This window comes from Choloepus didactylus, chromosome 4 (genome assembly GCF_015220235.1).
Source record: "Choloepus didactylus isolate mChoDid1 chromosome 4, mChoDid1.pri, whole genome shotgun sequence".
Classification (NCBI taxonomy): Eukaryota; Metazoa; Chordata; class Mammalia; order Pilosa; family Megalonychidae; genus Choloepus; species Choloepus didactylus.
The window spans coordinates 189,664,192-189,682,347 of record NC_051310.1 but is presented as its reverse complement, the minus strand read 5'-3'; the positions used below and the strand labels follow the sequence as shown (position 1 = coordinate 189,682,347).

Below are 18,156 nucleotides of genomic sequence, written 5' to 3'. Positions count from 1 at the left end.
ATTTTCTAAGTGGTTAATGAATTTACTATGAAATAGAAAATAGCCCTTATTACCATAATTTTTATTCCACTTGTCATTTGTTTGTCTTGTTGTTGCCTGTATTGTATCTGTGAGTTTATGTCCAGAGCATCTTCTAAATTAATATAAGTACCTATTCACCTTTTCTCAGCAAAAAGCAGCTACAAGACAGAAAAAAAACCTCCACCTGCTTTCCCTTTCATGAGAGATGTTCACAAGATACCATTTAATCTTTAAATTATTTAGCTAAAGTAGTCATACAGAATAAAAAGCACTAAATGTTCTAAGCACAATAGCATGAAGAACTTGTACAATAATAAATGAAACCTGTTGTTTTTACATCAATAATACAGGACAAATCAAACAAAACTTACAAGTACTAAAACAAAATATAAACATAATAAAAGATAGTCTAGCAAATGTAAGCAATTCCTAGTTAAAAAACTTTCCTCAAATTTTCTTTCATTTCTTTGCCTCTACAAGCTATTCTACTCCCCCTTATGGTACCAGTAATTATTCTTATATTAATTTTCCTTTTTGCTCCTTGCCTCTTACAATGTCTAATTAAATGTATCAATAGGTCAATAGCAGCTGTAACCAACCAGCAAAACTCCAAAAACATAATACTGCTGCAACAAAAATTTGAAAATCTGTCCCTGCCACAGCAAAAGCCTCACTAACAGCTGGTTCCAGCAGAAGATATCTAAACATCAATCTAATAATGCTGGAACTTATTTCAAAGCAACTCTTCCCCAACTCCATGCACAACCAGCTGGAAGTAGCTGAGAGATAAGTGTGATGTCTCAATTCCCTACAGAGGTTGCTTTGAGCTAAGTTAAAGCATTAACCCAAAATTCAACCCAAACCCATACCAATTTTTTATTAAAAATAAAAGGCAGGAATGTCAGATCCCAGAAAAAAGAGTCTAACATATAGAAGGAATGTCTGATATAGGGGCCCTGCTGCTTACCTCACAGATACCAGGTGTACCATAAACAAAGGGTTGAAGGCTGTTTTAGAAATCCCATTCATAGTGGCACCTAGACCCCAAAAGATGGATAAGACAAGATCAGATATGTCCATAAAATGAATGACCACAAACAAACCAAAAGACCTGCTTCCTCCACATATATAACATAGCTACATTTCAAGGAAGAATAATGCTCAGAACCCTAGGAACCAATCAGCTCAGAAATTGATAGGCCCTCAACCAATCAAGGCAAGGACACACTCAGCAGTCACACTTACACCCCAACACCCTCCCATCCCAATGTGGGTTTTTCCTTTAAAAAATGCTGCTCTCAGATAGAGAGCTGGAGCCATTTTCTTTCTTTCCTTTTGCTGGTTCCCACCTGCTTTCTTCCTCAAAGAAACCTTAAACTCTCTACTTAAGCCATGAATCACTGTGTTATGTGGATTCCTGAATGATTCCAACTTAACACCTATATCAGAAAATAATAGGCTTTGTGAAAAAAGGTTTGTTTTCAGTAAATATTAAACAGATGCCAAAACAGATGTTTAGAACCATGTTTAAACCAAACCCAAATATAATTATGTATCATTTTTCTTTAACAACTGTTTAGACAATTTATTCATTTTTGTTCAGAATCAGAGAAAATATTTCCAGGGAGCACTTTCTTTTCTTAGCATTCCTGTCATCTGAATATGGACAAACAGTGGACAAAACATGTTACTGTAGGTTTGTGTTGACATGTAATTATAGAAAATATAATTATAACATGTCAGATATTACATGGGTACACTACCCATTTGAAGTACACTACCCATTTGAAAATTGAATGGAGATTTGAGCTTACAAATCTTAGGAACTCACCCAGATCCAGTAAGAGTCACTATTCCCTAAAGTAGGAAGAAACAGAGATTTTGGTCTATGCACACTGGTTCTCATTTGCCTATGTATCACTGTGCTGAAAGGCCCTATTTTAGTTTACCTTCAACTCTTGGCCTTGTTATTCATATATGTTCTTGGAATTGGGTGTCTTTTACATTCTTTCCCCCTCTCTTCCACCAGGATGAAGAAATTGCTAGACATCAAAACAAGTTATAACACCTTTAAAGAAAACTTTTTCTAGTGGTTTAATAAACTTATTTTCAGTGCAGAACTCAATGACAGGATTCTTCTGGTTACACAGATGGAAATCCCAGGTCAAACCTGAACCAATTAATGGGGGCTCATTAACCTGAGAAATCATGGGGAGGGAGATTTTATTCAGGTGTGACTTAATTAGGGCTTACGGAGTGTAACCAGATCTCTACTTCTGGATTGTTCTTCCTCTGAGGTGGTTGGCTGCACTCTCAAAATGCAACCCCTTGTGATGTATGTAATTGTGTGTCAGCCTGCTTCTTTCTCCTCAAGTGCAGATGGAAAATTATGCCCTCTTGTGTTTCTGCCAAATTCCCACTAAAGGTTTTGGGTTCTGAAGGGGCCAAACTCCCATTCATAAACCAGTCACAGTTGCCAGGGAGATGAGAGGCTGGAGGCTCAGTGATTCCGGAAGAGGAGGGAGTCCATTCCCCTGGATACACAGAGAATGAAATGTGTTGTCATTTTCACTCAGCAAAACAAGGATACAGATTTCAAATAAGAGAAATTGATGCTGGCACCAAAACAACAGGTTGTCTATCTCAAGACTCATCTGTTGGGTTGCAATATTTCATCAAAGCACAGCTCATAAATGCACTCACTGAGAGTTTCACTGACTTATGTGGAGATAGAGGGCATGGTTCCTACTCTGTGTCTTTCACCCTAGCTGGGCACAAATAGGGAAGATAAAAATCTCCCTCTCTATCACACTACTTGAAAATTCTGCATCTCTGCTTTAATCCAGAAAAGAAAGAAGAAGGAAGTTATGAAGAGAAAAAGAATAGTAAAGCAAGAAAGAAACTTGTTATTGAAACCTTAAGATGTATTAAATCCTGAAAAACAGTATCTAAAAACCTGCTCCCTCAGAAATCACTATTTATTTTGAATATTTTCTATTCCTTTATTTCCTTAGCAAGCCCCAGCAGCTGTCTGGGATCTTTTATTTATTTATTTATTTATTTATTTATTTATTTATTTATTTATTTTTAATATTCATTTTATTGAGATATATTCACATACCACACAGTCATATAAAACAAATCATACATTCGATTGTTCACAGTACTGTTACATAGTTGTACATTCATCACCAAAATCAGTCCCCAACACCCTCATTACCACATGCACAAAAATAACCAGAATAATAATTAAAGTGAAAAAGTGTGCTTCAGGTTTTAAAGCAGGGAAGGATAGTGAGGCATTTACCTTGGGCCCTAAATTTAAGGGGCACCAAAAAACTCAGGAAATAGTATTTGAATGCAAGGTTTTAAAAAATCAAAAGTAATGCAAAAAGTGTCTGGGATCTTTTAAAGGGGTTATATATCTTACAAGATAATTCTTCAAAGAGCAAGTGAAGGTGTCTTCACATTGTCTTCCTGCCTGGATTCCCTTCAAGGATGGAGGGATGGTGGGAGATGGAGTGGAGGATGGAGGGAAATGATTTGGCATTTGATCAGTCTTAATATAACAACCAGAAAGTTCAGAATTTCTAGAACATTACTGATTCTTATTCATTTAAAGTGAGGCCTACAATATAGAATTAAATGTCATTTATATTTTTACACTTTTGTAAGACTTTCTATGAGAATTCATCCACATTTTGGAAAAAAAAACACCATCAAATCTAGTGTACTGGTGTTTAGTTTTAAAATATGTACCTCATGCACTGTCTAGGGGATTCTCAGTAGCACATAATGTTTTCTTCCTCAGCCTGTGTATTTGTGGGTGTGAGTGTGCTAAAAGTTTATCACAAGGGGTCTTTCTGAAGGTTCTTCAGCAGGGATACTTTGGGTAACTGGTGGACCTTGGGACTCTTAAATCCCAGGGCTACTTATTAGATCAAGGCCAGTTTCCTATGTGAACCTTTACCTATTTGAAGGCTATGGGGTTTTCCATCTCTCCCTCTGATCTTGAGCTACCATTTCCCTTTGGCTTAGGGTCTCTGCCACTGTCTGGCTGTAGAGCAGGAGCCTGACTCTTTTCATCATCACCAACCTTCGTCTTTTTCCCCAAAGAAAAAGCCACAGTCCCTTTCCCTTTAAGGGCTTTGCCTTCTAAATGGTCAAGAGATGAGGGATGTGAATATAAACAGAAGAAGTAGGAGTTGTCACTTACAACTTCTTATTGGTAATACCTATGTTAGGTCCCAGAAATTTGAAAACTTGCCACCTGAAAGATGTTTTTCTTCTAGGTTCCTTGTGACTTATTTGAAGATTCTGAAAACTTCTTCAAAATGATTTTCTATTTCTGATAAAGACAAATTTTAAAAACCAATATATGTACAGGGAATTAAATTTTGTGATTTGGACTTTCCAGCAGTTGCGCTTCTTAATATGCATTCTTAATAATGATAGCTAACTTCCATTGAGTGCTTATGTGATTAAAATAAACCTTAGCATGTCCTATCCTTTCTCTTATTTAATCCTTCCAGGACCCCCTATTGAGTTAGAGTACTGTTACCTTTGTGAAAGTTGAGGCACAGAGGGGAAGAATTATGCCCAATGAACACAGACCATTAGTGATGGCACCTGGATTCAAGCCTCTGCATGTAGGGTGCATTCTGATAGCCACAACACTATATTGCTACTCTGAGAGAGAAGATGCTAAGAATGTTTTCCATATGCCATCCCTACCTACAGGTAGGGGAGTTAGAAATATAATCCAGCTGCTTTTTGTTCCTGTCTGCTGACAAGGTTGTGACTCTTTGGGAATCACTGCCATAGCTGAATTCAACATGTCTTCATCTTAGAAAATGGCTACTGTTGCCACATTTCAGGGATGCTTGGGAAATAAACTTCCATCTTCTAATGCTGTGAAAGACTGTTGCTAATGTCTGTGTGCTGTAGTTTTGTTTAAATGTCTTAGCATTTTGGATAACTTCAGAGAGAGGCATTGATTTCCCAAGCCCTTCTCTGAGCTGGCAGCTTTAGAGACCCATAGACTCAGATGCCCCTTTGCAATGCCAGGGAATGGAGGTCTGTGAATTGCCCTGAGCTGTGTATTCTTCAAAAAAGAAAGGGAAGAAAAAAAAATACCATTAGCCAAGGTAAAAATACCTTTAGCCTAGGTAAAAATACCTTTAGCCTGAAGTTTAGAAATCCACTCTATTTTCTCACCTTGCTTGGACAAGCCTTTGATCCTGCTGCCATGATTCTGAGATGTCTTTGCAGGAGGGGCTTGAGAAGAGTTTAGGAGAAAGTTTATTTGGAAGGATTGAGGAAAGAGTTGGCAGAATAAGGATTAAAGGGCTTGAGTAGTATGCTGAACATGAGAATGAGAATGGGGGTCAAAGTTGCCAGAGAAGGGGGAGAGGTGGGAGAGTGAAGAAGGAGGATTTTGTAGGTGTTACCAGACTGACAGTGGGGGGAGTGGTTACAGAAATAGAAGAAAGTCTGAATGTATGGAACTTTAGACTATTTGCCATTGTATTGAATGAAATTTTTAAGATCTTGTAGAATTTGGTAATTTAAGTTTCCATTTTCTGTCCACTCACTGAGTTTCCCATGGTGAGTGCAATTGGTTAGAGCTCTAATAGCCCCAATAATGGAACAAGAGCAAAAGAATCAAGCATTCTTGTGTCTTTGCTTCTTGCTCAGAGAAAAGTGAGACCAAACACAAAACTCAGGTGTCCCCATCAATGAGGAGTCTGGCCTCAGATATAGTTTCCCTCAGTGGGGAAGGTTGCTGACCTAGTTCTAGGATTTTCTGTGGCTGATAGAAATGAGAAATGGACAGGACCTTCCAGAGGAACCACAAAACTCACCCACAGAATATGAACTGATATCTGGTGTTGGGAGATTGGTCAGCAATGGCAGTGTGAAAGTTCCATACAGATTGATTGGTGTCAATGTAAACCCCAATCCTGATTTTCTGGTGTCATTATGTTAGAAATTTTGAGGTGCAGTCATGGAGGGCTTGGAGATTAATTGACATCAGGCAGGAAAGTTTTATTCAAGCAGCAGCATGGTGGGGGTCAGAAAGAAAAGCACCATAAGCATGACAGGGGTCTGAAGTAAAGTTTCAGCCCACTTGAGATAAAGGGAGAGCTGTATTTATGATTTGCTTTTAGGGGTAGTCAGTTGGTCAAGATTGACAGGGGTTTAGCTGATGGTATAAGTGATGATTGGACCCAGGGTCCTGTTTGGGTGGGGATTGAGAAGGAATGGTGTTGAGCCATTGGAGAATTGAGTAGTGGGTTTTAGTGTCCTTTTAAGGATTGGAATGTATATAGCTGAGGAAGGGTGTTTGGGGAAAGATGCAGTGGCTGATTACCAGGGAGTTTTGCAGAAAAGTCTTGACTAATGTGCTGTTTGTGAAAGCCTGCATTTGGAGTGAAATTTTCTAACTCTGCTAGGCTAGTTGCTGTATTTAATCCTCACAGGACCTAGGGGGTGGGTCGTCTTATTATCCCGTTTTTCAGATAAGGAAATTCCAACTTAAAAAGTTTGTGTTATGACTTTCCCAAAGTCACTCATCTGGGAAGTGGAAAATTCACATGTGAACCAGACCCCTTGATTTCAGAGCCTGCAATTTCTTTGTTTACTTTTCAGTATATTCTGACCAATTTTCCATGATACTGAATGGAGACCTAGTTCATTGTTTTGAAATTTCTGCATCATATTTCACTGTAGAAATATATCATGCTATACCTGATCAGAACTTCTTGATGGACATCTTTGTTGTTTCCTTTTTTATCTTTTACAAACAAGACTCTATGAAATCCTTATGCTCTTCAATGCTTCTAATCATAAGGAAGATTTAAGGAGTCTGAACATTTTAAATTTTGATACATTTTGATAAGTTTTCAGAAGGCAATATTTGAGTTCTCAGGAGAGGCCTCAGGGTTGTCCCCAAGTACTGATTTAGATGTAGAAAATTTAGAACTTTTTGTGTCACAGGCACTTACTGGCCCTTGATAAAATGTTTTAATACTAAAGAAGGTTATTCTGCATACAGCTACTATGAGATGAAAGAAAACCTGCAGTGTGAGTGTGGTTGTCACTCTTGGATGTTCTTATTTAAAGTGCAGTTTCTATTATCAAAATATTACAGAAAGCTCCTTTCTCTCCTGCATGAAAGAGAAAAAATAAACATGGTCCTTCTCTTTGGGAATTGCTGCACATTTTCCTCTAACATTTAAGAATTCAGAGTGAAGCCAAAGATTCCTTTTATAACTTTTCCTAAGTGAATTGAAGCAGGGGGACAGTATTGCTTCAGCTCTAAAAAAAGATTAGATTTCTCAGGGGGTAGTTAGTTACAAATGGGGAAGACCTCAGTGTGTCAGTGCAGGCAAATATGAAGTCCTCCTGTCCATGAGATGCCATATAGTGAGATTCTGCATCAGAAAAAGACTTTTCTGGTGCTTTCTGAGAAGTCCAGCCAGGGATCTTTTATCTGTCACTATCTTGCCTCTCTGCAGAGAACAAAACCCAATAGATGCCTATGAGGGTGACAATAGGAGGACCCATTGAAGGCTTCTCTTCTACTATGTCCAAGGTAAGGCTGGTTTTCCTGGGCTGTGAGAGCTCAAGTGGAATTTGAGCAAGACCAGAGCTGAACAACTTCACTGGGGACCTGTGGAGATGGGCCTTGTGATTATGAAGATTCACATTTGGTGTGCTTATTGTTGCTTTCTCTTAATTTCTCTAAAATTCATGTGCCTGTTGCTGTGACAAGATGAGTTGTTGTAGATGGTGCATCTGCAGGCTCCTTTGACCATATAATCTTTTATGGAGACACTCCTTGACATAAAATGTACAATTTCCATGTAAGGGCTAATTGCTTTTCTGCCTTGTTATGTTAGAGACTGCTATTTATCTCTCAGTTTTCAGCTGGTCATGTGATGAACTTAACTAAAAACTGTATTTCATTGTCTTCCTTCTCATTGATGTGGCTAATGAGTCTAAGTTCCAGCCAGTGGGATGAGAGCAGATGCTGTGTGCAACTTCTGGGAAATGCCCTTAAGAAGACATTCTTTCCTTTGCATTGGCTAAGATATGAATGTGGTGGCTGAAGCTTGATAGTCATTTGGCAGTATGTGAATAAAGCAAAAACCACATGTTGAGAATGATGGAGCAAAAAGATACAAAGACTCATAAGAGGAATAGAGATAGGAAAAATAAATTTCTATTTTGCTTAAAACGTATTATTTTGGTTTTTCAGTTGTTCTCAGTGAAACTTAATTCTAATGAATACATGTGCCTTCTATGTTCCAGGCATTGTGTTTATTGTTTTCTGGGAATCAACTTCTGTTACTCTTAGAAGAAGTTTTATTGTTATCCACATTTACAGCTGAGGCAAGTGAGCTTTAAAGAAGGGAAATTACAAGTGATCTCTCTAAGATGCTACATCTTGTATTTGGCTGACCCCAAACTTTAACCTGTTTGATTCCATTACTTGTACTTGTAATTGCTACACTTTCCAGAAATTATTCAGACACTTCTCCATTCATATTGAGTGTTTCCCAATATGCCTAAGCTCTGAGATTGGTACTAAAGATACAAATTTAAGCATAAGCAGCTAAGTCACACTTTCAATGCACTTGTCCTCTATTTGCTGACACAGGTGCTAATCAACCAAGGAAAATGTAGTTAAAATTACAAATATCATGAAAACTATGAAAGAGCAGTAGTCACTACTGTAATACAATATAAGAGAGGCAAGGCAAGATGGCAGACTGGTGAGGTGTATGTTTTAGTTACTCCTCCAGGGAAGTATGTAGAAAGCCAGGAACTGCATCACCCAGACACCACAGAGCAATTTGACTTTGAGCATACTTCATGCAACACTCATGAACATGTGAAACTGCTGACATCAGCAAAAAATCCATCCTTTCAGCAGACTGGGAGCCTCCCTACACAGCCCTGCAGACCAGAACCACCCTGGAGGGATGGCACTCACCTGTGACATAGCACAGTCATCCCTCAACAGAAGAACTGGGGGTGCATGGCCTGGAAGATGGACCCACATGCAAGTCTCAGTGGGTCAATACCAAGGACTTGTGGGTCAGTGGCAGACACAAAATGTGGAAGGAATGAATTGAAGGATTAGACTACTGCAGCAGCTTTAAATCTCCAGGAACACAAGGGAGATTTGATTGTTAGAGTTGGCCACCTCCCTGACCACCCAGACACATGCCCCATGTACAGGGTGGGCAACACCAAATACACATGCAAGATTAGCACACCAGTTGGAACCTACAAGACTCAAACTCGGCTCACCACAAAGACAAAGCAGGGGAGAACTGGCTTGAGGGGAACAGGTGGCTCACAGACATCACCTGCTGGTTAGTTAGAGAAAGTGTACTCCACAAAGCTGTAGATCTGACAAATTAGAGATAAGAGTTTTTATCAGTCTACAAATCCCAAAAGAACCCTATCAAGTTACAGTAATGCCAAGAGGCAAAAAAACAACAGAAAATTTTAAAGCCTATGAAGAAAACAGATGATATGGATAACCCAAGCCCAAGCACCCAAATCAAAAGGTCAGAGGAGACACAGTACTTGGAGCAATTAATCAAAGAACTAGAAATGAACAATGATATCATGGCATAGGATATAAAGAACATGAAGAAGAGCATGGAACAGGATATAAAGGACATCAAGAAGACTCTAGAAGAGCATCATGAAGAAATTTCAAGAGTAAATGTAAAAATAGATGATCTCATGGAAACTAAAGAAACTGTTGAACAAATTAAAAAGATTCTGGATACTCATAGTATAATACTAGAGGAAGTTGACCAACAAATCAGTGACCTGGAAGACGACAGAATGGAAAATGAAAGAACAAAAGAAAAAATGGGGAAAAAATAAAACAAATCAAAATGGACCTCAGGGATATGATAGATAATATAAGATGTCCAAATATAAGACTCATTGGTGTTCCAGAAGGGGAAGACAAGGATAAATGTCTAGATAGAGTAGTCAAAGAAATTGTTGGGGAAAACTTCCAAATCTAAACACCATAAATACACAAATCATAAATGCCCAGTGAACTCCAAATAGAATAAATCCAAGTAAACCTACTCTGAGAAATATTCTGATCACACTGTCAAATAGGGAAGAGAGGGAGAAAGTTCTGAAAGTAGCAAGAGAAAAGTAATTCACCACATACAAAGGAAACAGCATAAGACTAAGTAGTGACTACTCAGCAACCACTATGGAGGCAAGAAGGCAGTGGCATGACATATTTAAAATTCTGAGAGAGAAAAATTGCCAAGAAATTCTTTATCTAGCAAAGCTCTCCTTCAGATTTGAGGGAGAGGTTACAATTTTCACTGACAAACAAATGCTGAGAGAATTTACTAACAAGAGACCTGCCCTACTTGAGATATTAAAGGAAGACCTACTGACAGAGAAAGAAAGGAGAGAGAGCTTTGGAGAAAGGTTCAGTACTGAAGAGATTCAGTATGGGTACATTAGAGGGCATTAAGAGAGAGAGGGAAAAATATATATGACCAAAATAAACCAAGGGTAAGATGGCTCATTCAAGAAAAGCCTTCACAGTAATAGGGTTGAATGTAAATGGATTAAACTCCCCAATTAAAATATATAGATTCACCGAATGGATCAAAAAAGTGAAGTATCACTATGTTGCATACAAGAGACTCATCTTTGACACAGAGAAACAAAGAAATTGAAAGTGAAAGGATGGAAAATAATATTTCATGCAAGCTACAGCCAAAGAAAGCAGGAGTAGCAATATTAATCTCAGATAAAATAGGCTTTAAATGCAAGGATGTTATGAGAGACAAAGAAGGCCACTACATACTAATAAAAGGGGCAATTCACCAAGAGGAAATAGCAATCATAAATGTGTATGCACCCAGTCAAGGTGCCACAAAATGCATGAGAGAAACACTGGCAAAACTAATGGAAGCAGTTGATGTTTCCATAATAATTGTGGGAGACTTCAACACATCACTCTCTCCTATAGCTAGATCAACCAGCAGGAGTCCAATAAGGAAATTGAAAACCTAAACCATCTGATAAATGAATTGGATTTAACAGACATATATAGAACATTACACCCAAAATCACCAGGATACACACACTTCTCTAGTGCTCACAGAACTTTCTCCAGAATAGATCATATGCTGGGACATAAAATAAGCTTCAATAAATATATAAAAAAAAATCAAAATTATTCAAAGCACATTCTCTGACCACAATGGAATACAATTAGAAGTCAATAACCATCACAGAATTAGAAAATTCACAAATACCTGGAGGTTAAATGACACACTCCTAAACAATCAGTGGGTTAAAGAAGAAATAGCAAGAGAAATTGCTAAATATATAGAGATGAAAGAAAATGAGAACACAACATACCAAAACTTATGGGATGCAGCAAAAGCAGTACTGAGGGGGAAATTTATACCACTAAATGCATATATTAAAAAGGAAGAAAGAGCCAAAATCAAAGAACTAGTTGTTTAACTGAAGAAGCTAGAAAATGAACAGCAAAACAATCATAAACCAAGTAGAAGAAAAGAAATAACAAGGATTAAAGCAGAAATAAGTGACATCGAGAACAAAAAAAAAAAAAGTAGAGAGGATAAATAACACCAAAAGTTGGTTCTTCAAGATCAAGTTTGACAAGCCCCTAGCTATACTGACAAAATCAAAAGGAGAAGATCCATATAAGATCCATAAAAACAAAATAATGAATGGAAAGTGGTCATTACTGCAGATCCCAAAGAAATTAAAAAAAATTATGAGGATATTATGAACAACTGTATACCAACAAACTGGATAATGTAGAGGAAATGTAAAATTTTCTGGAAACATATGAGCAACCTAGACTGACCAAAGAGAAACAGAAGACCCCAACCAACCTATCACAAGCAAAGAGATCCAATCAGTCATCAAAAAGCTTCCCACAAATAAATGCCCAATGCCAGAAGGCTTCATGAGGGAATTCTACCAAACTTTCCAGAAAGAACTGACACCAATCTTATTTAAACTCTTTCAAAACATTGAAGAAAATGGAACACTACATAATGTATTTTATGAAGCTAACATCAATCTAATACCAAAGCCAGGCAAACATGCTACAAAAAGGAAAACTACAGGCCTTCATCCCTATTGAATATAGATGCAAAACTTCTCAACCAAATACTTGCAAGTTGAATCCAAAGACACTTTAGAAAACTCATACACCATGACCAAGCGGGGTTCATTCCAGGCATACAAGGATGTTTCAACATAAGAAAATCCATCAATGTGTTACAACACATTAACAAATCAAGAGAAAATCAACTGATCATGTCAATAGATGCAGAAAAAGCATTTGACAAAATCCAACATTGCTTTTTGATAAAAAACAATTCAAAAGGTAGGAATAGAAGGAAACTTCCTCAATATGATACAGAGCATATATGAAAAACCCACAGCCAGCATAGCACTCAATGGTGAGAGACTGAAAGCATTCCCTGTAAGATAAGGAACAAGACAAGTATGACTGCTGTCACGACTGCTATTTAACATTGTGCTGGAAATGCTAGCCAGGGCAATCTGGCAAGACAAAGAAATAAAAGGCATCCAAATTGGAAAGGAAGAAGTAAAACTGTCATTGCTTGCAGATGATATGATCTTATTTCTGGAAAACCCTGAGAAATCAGTGATACAGCTAGTAGAGCTAATAAACAAATTTAGCAAAGTAGCAGGATACAAGATTAATGCACATAAGTCAGTAATGTTTCTATAGGCTAGAAATGAGCAAAGTGTAGAGACATTCAAGAAAAAGATACCATTTTTCTAGCAACTAAAAAATATCATGTACCTAGGAATAAACTTAATCAAAGATATAAAAGACCTATACAAAGAAAACAACATAACTCTACTAAGAGAAGTAGAAGTGACCTTAAAAGATGGAAAAAATGTTCCATGTTCATGGATAGGAAGGCTAAATGTCATTAAGATGTTGATTTTACCCAAAGTCATCTACAGATTCAATGCAATCCCAATCAGAATTCCAACAACCTACTTGCAGACTTGGAAAAGCTAGTAATCAAATTTATTTGGAAAGGAAAGATGCCTGGAATTGCTAAAGACACTCTAAACAAGAAAAATGAGCTGGGAGGACTTAAACTTCCTGACTTTGGAGATTATTATTAAGCCACAATTTTCTTAACAGCATGGTACTGGCACAGAAATAGACATATTGATCAGTGGAATCAAACTCAGAATTTGGAGACAGACCCCCAGATCTATGGCCAAGTGATCTCTGATAAGTCCCCCAAAGCCACTGAACTGGGACATAACAATCTTTTCAACAAATGGGGCTTGGAGAGTTAGATATCCATAGCCAGAAATGATAGAGGGCCCCTACTTCACACCCTACACAAAAATTAACTCAAAATGGATCAAAGATCTCAATATAAAATAAAGTACCATAAAACTCCTAGAAGATAATGTAGGGAAACATCTTCCAGATCTTGTATTAGGTGACCACTTCCTAGACCTTACACCCAAAGCACAAGCAACAAAAGAAAAAATAGATAAATGGGAACTCCCCAAGCTTAGAAGTTTCTGTACCTCAAAGGAATTTGTCAAAAACGTAAAGAGACAGCCAACTGAATGAGAAAATTTTTTTGGAAACCATGTATCTGACAAAAGACTGATATCTTGAATATATAAAGAAATCCTACAACTCAATGAGAAGAGCACAGATAGCCCATTTATAAAATGGGCAAAAGATATGAAAAGACAGTTCTCTGAAGAGGAAATACAAATGGCCAAGAAACACATGAAAAAAGTTCAGCTCCACTAGCTATTAGAGAGGTGCAAATAAGACCACAACAAAATGCCATCTCACACCAATTAGAATGTCTGCCATTAAACAAATAGGAAACTACAAATGCTGGAGAGGATGGGGAGAAATTGGCAAGCTTATTCATTGTTGGTGGGACTGTATAATGGTTCAGCCACTCTAGAAGTCAGTCTGGCAGTTCCTTAGAAAACTAGATATAGAGTTACCCTTTGATCCAGCGATTGCACTTCTCGGTATATACCTGGATATGAAACAGTGACATGAACAGATATCTCCATAGCTGTATTATTCAGAATTGCCGAGAGATGGAAACAACCCAAATGTCCTTCAACAGATGAGTGGATAAATAAAATGTGGTGTATACACACAATGGAATACTACTTGGCAGTAAGAAGGAATGATGTCATGAGACATATGACATCATGGATGGACCTTGAAGACATAATGCTGAGCAAAATAAGCCAGGCATAAAAAAAGAAATATTATATGCTACCACTAATGTGAACATTGAGAAGTGTAAAACAAATGTTTTGTAATGTAGAATGTAGGGGAACTAGTGATGGAGGTCAATTAAGGAATGGGGAATGATAACCCAATAAGAACAGATAAGCTATCATGGGTAAACTTAACATTGTGGGAATGTCTAAGAATGACTATGGTCCATTAATTTCTGATGGGTATAGTAAAAACAAGTTCAGAGAAATGTTGCTATATTAGTTTATTTTCTTCGGGTAGAGTAGGAACATGTTGGAAGAAAAGTAGTTATCTTAGGTTAGTTGTCTTTTTCTTACTCCCTTGTTATGGCTTTTTGAAATGCTTTTCAAAATTTTTTTTATTTTTTTAATTAATGTTTTTTAAAAAAATTTTTGATATAATTGATTTTTTAAAAAAGTTAATTAAAGAAACAGTGAAAAACATTTGCAGGGTGCCCTTGAGGAGCTGATGGTGAATGCAGGGGTATTGGGCTTCCCCACCTAGATGGTTGCTGATATGCTCACAGACATAGGGGACTGGTGGTTTGATGGGATGAGCCCTCTACCACAGGACTTGACCTTGGGAAGACTGTTGCTGCAAAGGAAAGTCTAGGCCTCCCTATAATTGTGCATAAGAGCCTCTTCCAGAATGTCTCTTTGTTATTCAGTTGTGGCCCTCTCTCTCTATCTAAGCCTGCTTGGCATATGAAATCACTGCCCTCCCCCCTATGTGGGATCAGATGCCCAGGGGAGTGAATCTCCCTGGCAACATGGAATATGACTCCCAGGGAGGAATGTTGACCTGGCATTGTAGGATGAAGAACATCTTTTTGACCAAAAGGGGGATGTGAAAGGAAATGAAATAAGCTACAGTGGTGGAGAGATTCCAAAAGAAGCTGAGAGGTCACTCTGGTGGACACTCTTACATGCAATATAGACAACCCTTTTTACGTTCTAAAGAATTGGAGTAGCTAGCAGGAAATACCTGAAACTATCAAACTACAACCCAGAACCCATGAATCTTGAAGATGATTGTGTAAAAATGTAACTTATGAGGAGTGACAATGTGACTGGGAAAGCCATATGGACCACACTCCCCTTTAATTAGTTTATGGATGGATGAGTAGAAAAATGGGAGAAGGGAACAAACAAACAAACAAACAAAGGTACTCAGTGTTCTTTTTTACTTCAATTGCTCTTTTTCACTTTATTATTCTTGTTATTTGTGTGTGTGTGTGGTAATGAAGGTGTCAGTGATTGATTTGGGTGATTAATGCACAACTATGTAATGGTACTTAATAATTGAATGTACACTTTGTTTTGTATGACTGCATATGTGAATATATCTCAATAAAATGAATTTAACAAGATAACTGCTTTTATTGGCTTACTAAATGAAGTTTTTCAAATTGCAGTTTCAGTATTCTCCTGTTTCAAAATCTTAATCATACAAATGCAAGCTTACATATCACAAGTTTACTATACTTTTTATACTAGAAATAACTTCAATAGATGGGTAAATCTATGACAGCAAATATCTACCACTTTGGCACTGCAATAAATAGACTAAGTATATTTTATAATCTAAAAAGTACTCCTTTAAATTAGGATTTTAAAGGACCACTATGTTTGCTAAAATCTTCACACTTCAGTTTACTTAACTTTGAAATCATTAGGTAAACATTACTTGAAATATAACATACAATCACCCAAAGTGTACAATCAGTTGTTCATATTAACATCATAATTGTTCATTCATCACCCCAATCTGTTTTTTTAATATTTTCCTTGTACCCAAGAAAGTGAAGATAAGAATAAAAAGAACACCCACATCACCTCCTGACCTATTTTTTCTTTAGTTTATTTGTCCCCATTTTTCTACTCATCCATCTAAACACTGGATGAAGGGGACTGTGATCCACAAGGTTTCCCAATCCTATTGTCACCCCTTGTAAGCTATATTGTTATATATACATCTTCAAGAGTCAACTGGGTTGCAGTTTGTTAGTTTCAGGTATTTGCTTCTAGTTATTCCAATACATTAAAACCTAAAAAGGGTTATCAGTGTGTAAGAGTGCCCAAAAGAGTGATCTCTTGACTCCATTTGGAATCTCTCAGCCACTGACACTTTATTTCATTTCATTTCACATCCCCCTTTTGGTAAAGATGTCCTCAGTCCCAAGATGTCAGGTCCAAATTCATCCCAGGGAATCATATCCTGCATTGTCAGGGAGATCTACACTCCTGGGTGTCAGATCTCACTTAGGGTGGAGGGTAGTGATTTCACACACCAAATTGGCTTAGCTAGAGAGAGAGGACCACATCTGAGCAACAAAGAGGTATTAGGGCCAGTCTCTTAGGTACAATTATAACCAGGTTTAGCCTCTGCTTTGCAGTAAAAATCTTCACAAAACTCAGTGACAAGTGTACAGACAGCCCATTTATAAAATGTACTAAAGATAAGAAAAGACAGTTGTCTGAAGATTAAGTTTATCAGAATATTTAAAAAGGGAATGAAAAACATTTGAAATAAAAACAAAGTAAAGAAATAAGAAAAGACAAATAACCTGTAATAACTACATTACTTCCAACATGTTCCTACTCTATCCCAAGAGAATGTTTAGACTATAACACAGCAAAGGAATAAGAAAAACAGTAAACTAAAATAACTATATTTCTGCAAACTTTTTCCCACCATTCCCTCCAAAAATTAACAAACCATAGTTCCTGAACATTGTTATAACATTAAATTTACCCACAATAACTTTTCTGTTCTTATAAGATGATACAGGAGGCAGGGCAAGATGGCAGACTGGTGAGCTGTAAGTTTTAGTTACTCCTCCAGGAAAGTAGGTAAAAAGCCAGGAACTGCATGGACTGGACACCACAGAGCAATCTGTCTTTGGGCATACTTCATACAACACTCATGAAAATGTCGAACTGCTGAGATCAGCGAAATCTGTAAGTTTTTGCAGCCAGGGGACCCGCGCCCCTCCCTGCCAGGCTCAGTCCCATGGGAGGAGGGGCTGCCAGCTCCGGGAAGGAGAAGGGAGAACTGCAGTGGTAGCCCTTCTCGGAAACTCATTCTACTGATTCAAATTCCAACCATAGATAGACTGAGACCAGACACCAGAGAATCTGAGAGCTGCCAGCCCAGCAGAGAGGAGACAGGCATAGAAAAAAAAAAAATAACACGAAAAACTCCAAAATAAAAGCAGAGGATTTTTGGAGTTCTGGTGAACACAGAAAGGGGAAGGGCGGAGCTCAGGCCTTGAGGCGCATATGCAAATCCCGAAGAAAAGCTGATCTCTCTGCCCTGTGGACCTTTCCTTAATGGCCCTGGTTGCTTTGTCTATTAGCATTTCAATAACCCATTAGATCTCTGAGGAGGGCCCTTTTTTTTTTTTTTAATCCTTTTTTCTTTTTCTAAAACAATTACTCTAAGAAGCCCAATACAGAAAGCTTCAAAGACTTGCTATTTGGGCAGGTCAAGTCAAGAGCAGAACTAAGAGAGCTCTGAGACAAAAGGCAATAATCCAATGGCTGAGAAAATTTACTAAACACCACAACTTCCCAAGAAAAGGGGGGTGTCCGCTCACAGCCACCATCCTGGTGGACAGGAAACACTCCTGCCCATCGCCAGCCCCATAGCCCAGAGCTGCCCCAGACAACCCAGTGTGACAGAAGTGCTTCAAATAACAGGACACACCACAAAACTGGGCGTGGACATTAGCCTTCCCTGCAACCTCAGCTGATTGTCCCAGAGCTGGGAAGGTGGAGCAGTGTGAA

The 18,156-nt window shown here is 37.9% G+C and overlaps 1 pseudogene; it reads left to right on the top strand.

The window, feature by feature from the left end:
- LOC119533048 overlaps positions 1 to 2,086 on the top strand; it is a 92,332-nt pseudogene extending 90,246 nt beyond the window's left edge.
- The last annotated feature ends 16,070 nt before the right edge of the window (positions 2,087 to 18,156 follow it).